Raw genomic sequence first — 4,938 nt, 5'->3', positions numbered from 1 at the left:
AGAATAAGAAAGAAAAGTATTTCTTTGTGCCCCCCTTTCCCTGTTAATGCTCTACCTGGCCCCATGGCATAACTTTGCTAGACCCGCCCCTGCACAGTTACCAGCTGTCAGCTACATAGAAAAGGATCCTGGTGTAAGTTGTCTCTCAGAAACAGTTCATAGCTTTCCTTCAACCCATTCATGTCACCTAAAAGGTAAACCTGTTTCTCCACCACCTGTTCAGCTCTGATGATTCAGTAAGGACATCTCCTGGTTTCATCTTCATGTTTCCCTCTCACCAGATAACCAAACCGATAACATGACCAGCAGCTTCTACGGCTGTGGCTCCAACAAACATCAGCTGATACTAGAAAGTAATATTAAATAAATTCTAACAACAGCTTATCAAGTTTAAAGGCGCTTCTGCTGTTTAACGCGACCTCCGCTAGTTTCCTCTTTCTGGCGCAAAGCGGGAGATAAACAAGCAAGAGAGACGGGACTTGTGGCAGAAACGCTGATGAGCTGATCATTGATCAGTTTCATGATTGAAGTAGCAGCAGGAGAGGGAGGGGGGAGAATGAGAGAAGAAGAGGCAGCTGACAGCGTAAAGACACAGAATAACTCCAGCTTTTTGTCTTTTTTTTATTGTAGCTGAAGTATGGGACAAATCCCGTTTATTTTCAGCTCAATATGAAACGCATAATATTAACTTTGAATACCAGAGGATTCCGTTTTTTTACTGGACGGTAGGCAACTCTACTAACTAACCATATGAATAAAATAAAGTTCACCAGTAACATCATAGCACCCACCCAACTATATACAAACTCCGTCATGCTAGCTAGTACACAGTACGAGTTATTGTAACTGACTGTAAAAAGTTAGCACAACGAAAATAAACTACACCTAAACTTGGTTTATATCTGACCCAGATAGACTGAAGGTCATAACTTCTTACCTGAAGCTCATTTCACCTGACAGTCGGACTGGCAGCCGCCTTGGGTCTCTTCACCTCCGCCTCCCCTTTCCCCCATTCACCTGCTGGCCTCCACCACTTGCTAATTTTACTGAATCTGTGAAAGCTCCACCATAGGGCTGCTCAATTATGGCAAAAATGATAATCACGATTATTTTCACTGAAATTGAGATCACAATTATTTGACGATATTTATTTAACCCTATAAGACCTACCATAGAACCAAGTCGGCCAGAGCTTATATTATTTTTTTTACATGTTGTAGTGCCATTTGTGGGAGCATTTCAAGTTGCTATACATCAATACAACTGTTATAGCCCATATTTTAATAATATGTATGTATTAAGTCCATAGTAACTACATTAATTGCAAAAAAGTGCAATAAACTAGAAAAAAAATTGAAAATCGTTTTTGTTTTTTTTACATATATTTCTACTTGGAGAAATTTAAGAGGTTTGTCCCTCAAAACTTTAAATACAAAAAAGTTGCAAAAAATAGTTTGCAACAACAGGAAATTTATTTTGAGTGTCTTCTATAGATTTATTTTAGAGATACACCAATTTTTATATACTGCAGGAAAAAAAAAAAAAAAACAATCCTATGATGCAAATTTGCAAAGAAAACAGCATGTGCATCAAAATAAACTATTTCCAGCAGTGCAATTCGAGTTCTAAGCATCCCAGAAACTATTCAGAAAAGTCAAACATGACTTATAAGAACACCAGTATAGGCTTTTAAGGCCTACAAGTAAAAACCTACATTTTCCGCGAAAATGACGTCACTTCCGGTTTCGGGCAGGAAATGCGATAGTTCGCGTTGACGTCTTTTTCAATGTGGGAAGTGTTACGAACAGCTGATCGCATCAGCAAAGCATGTTTCTGGAGTATTATGTTTTTGTTCCTGCAAGCGCTTTTAATGTAATTTTTGCAAAGCTATATGTGGAAGGAAACCGTGACCTAGGACAAGCTGATGGCATAAGATGTAAGTACAACTCCTCTGGTTTTTCATATGGAAAAAAATTTATTGCGCTAGCTTAGCGGCTTAGCGGGATTTAAAAATAGTTACACAAAACGGAGCATGCTGCTCTGACCGGCTTTAAAGGGTTAACAATAACAATGTATTGAATAATGACTTTAAAAAATAATATAAAATAGTGTGCAAATACTGATAACAGTGCAAATGTTTGCAATATAAGAAATAAATGAAAAATGTAAACATCTATGTTTAGTGAACTTTGCAGTGTTGCTCTGTGGTGCAGCTACTACATCATAGCAAAGTTTACACACTGTGTCTACTTGATCCACGTCTGACTCCGCGAACCTATAATGTTTCCACACCACTGAAGTTTTTTTACCTCTTTTCAACCAACGGCAGTCACTCTTCTCTCCAAATAACTTCTGCTTAGCTTTCCGAGCTTCCCTCAGGTCCTCTTAATTGTTGTGACGGTGTTCGAAATGCAGAGCGGTGCTCTCGATTTGCCACACGGAGCAGCGCGAGAGTAAAGCATGAGGGAGGGGCTAACAATCGGCTCAGTCATTTTTAATGATCGTTGAAAACCCAGATCGTAATCGTGATTAAAATTCGATTAATTGAGCAGCCCTACTCCACCATAGCCACTACCAAACAATTGAGTTATTTTTACACGTCTGCCAGCATCTGTCCAATCCGCCACCTTTCACTGTTTACACATCTTATCTTAATGACCTTGTAGTACCATATCACCCCATTAGAGCAGTTCGCTCTCGCACTGCAGGGTTACTTGTTGTTCCTAGAATATTTAAAAGTAGAATGGGAGGGAGAGCCTTCAGTTTTCAGGCCTCTCTTCTGTGGAACCAGCTTCCAGTTTGGATTCGGGAGACAGACACTATCTCTACTTTTAAGATTAGGCTTAAAACTTTCCTTTTTGCTAAAGCATATAGTTAGGGCTGGATCAGGTGACCCTGAATCCTCCCTTAGTTATGCTGCAATAGACGTAAAACAAAAAATTACCATCGGACCACCGGGCAAATGCCCGGTATGCCCGATGGCCAGTCCAGCTATGGCCCCGACCTTGTCCGTGCAGTCAAGTGAGAAAGTCACATCTCACTGATTCTGATCCGCGGATCCACACTGTGTGTTTACGTCTTTGTGCAGAATCCGTGTTCCTGCTCTCATTTACTGTCTTAGCTGTTTGGTGGTTGTTGAAATTTTGAGGTTTCACCAGAGATTCTGGCATTTCGGGCAAAAGAAATTTATATTAAAAAATCGATTCAGGATTTTAATGAATCGATTTCACGTTATCCAAGCCAGAATCGATTTTAATCGATAAATCTGTCATGACCCTGTGCCTTCTCGGCTGACTCTGTATGGCTACAAGTGCTTTTGTTGTGCTGCGTCTCTCTCTCTCCCCTCCCGTGCACTGCGCTCTACCGGGGCGGAGTCATGACGGCTCCAGCCCCTGGCTCGGACACCTGCAAACAATCGTCTCATCTCACTCACTTCTTAAGGCGGCTGCTGAGAGTGCTTCTTCGCTGGATTATTGTGTAACACTCGTCAGTGTCATTGCAAAGCTGAGCTTTTTCCCGAGTTTCTTTCGTGCCGCAACTTACCTGTTCTTCCTTCCTGTGCCAGATTTCTCGCCAGCCTGAGGATCGCCGTTTGGTGAGCTAAAAGCCGGAGTCCGAGCTACCTGAGCTTCAGTGAAGGATTGTGTACATAGCCCGTCCCCTTCCCGTGCCTGTGTTCCCCGGAGACCCTCTTCCTGTGCCCCCTCACCTGTATATATCCGCACCTGGTGTCTGTGTGTAAATAAATTGTGAACTTAAGTGACGGTCTGCCTCCGAGTCTCTCCTGAGCCTGACAAAATCCATTATAAAAACCCACCCCTACTTGTTAGTAACATTTCTTTTAATATATGGTAAATAGTGTGCCTTAAAGTGAAAAATATGTACGTTTCCTTTGCCAATTAGTACCTGGCTGACAGTGGCATAAGGTTTGTTAATGTTTCCTTTAACGCATAAGTGTCAAACTCTGGCCCGCGGGCCAAATTTGGCCATACCGAATTACTATTAGAGCTGGCCTACTGGTATTATACAGCTAATATATATATATTGTTTAGTATTAAGCTTTGCTTGTTCCATATTCAGTTTTTCAGCAAAACGTGTTTGAGTCCATAAGAAAAGATTAGTTCTTATATCTGGAGGAATAAATATATTTCAATAAATATTAACGTTAGCCCGCGACTTTGTTCCAGTTTTGAATTTTGGCCCACTGTGTATTTGAGTTTGACACCCCTGCTTTAACGGAATAAGTTACGTGCAATCAAAATGTAGTTTAATAGAGTTTGTATTGTTAACCTTGACCTTGACCTTTATGGGTAGTTGTAAGTTAGTGAGGTGATATAATGAATTGAATGATGTAAATTTGATGTATATGCTATATGTGAGCAGGAGAAATTTGTTTCCTTTGATGTTATGTACGGTGGCCCCTAGAGACAAACCACGTACAAACTCCAAAACACTTGCAAACTCCAAAACACTTGCAAAATCCAAAACACTTGCAAACTCCAAAACACTTGCAAACTCCAAAACACTTGCAAACTCCAAAACACATGCAAACCCCAAAACACATGCAAATTCCAAAGCACAACGGAAGTGCTCCAGGATGCTAGGGGCAGTGTTGAGCTCGATTTGCAAAATAAACGGCAAGTTTGTCTGTATGGGATGGTCTAGTCTCCGTCGCGCTTCCCAGGTTGCCTAGCAACCATGATACTAACCGCTGGAAACGTGTCATACAACTTGGTTTGACAGAAATGAAGGAGAACATATTTTGTTCATTTGTTTGTTTGTTTCTACAAGAGCTTTGTGCGATTTGATAAGTATCTGAGGCTGAGACCACAGGACAGTAAAACATGATTTTTGGGCTTCATTTCTGTACTGAACCGTCATTTAAGATTAGTTAGTAAATAACAATTAGCTCATGTTGTTCATGAGACTAAAGTCATA

The sequence above is a fragment of the Astatotilapia calliptera genome, chromosome 12 (genome assembly GCF_964374335.1).
Source record: "Astatotilapia calliptera chromosome 12, fAstCal68.1, whole genome shotgun sequence".
Lineage (NCBI taxonomy): Eukaryota > Metazoa > Chordata > Actinopteri > Cichliformes > Cichlidae > Astatotilapia > Astatotilapia calliptera.
Note: the sequence above shows the minus strand (reverse complement) of the source record.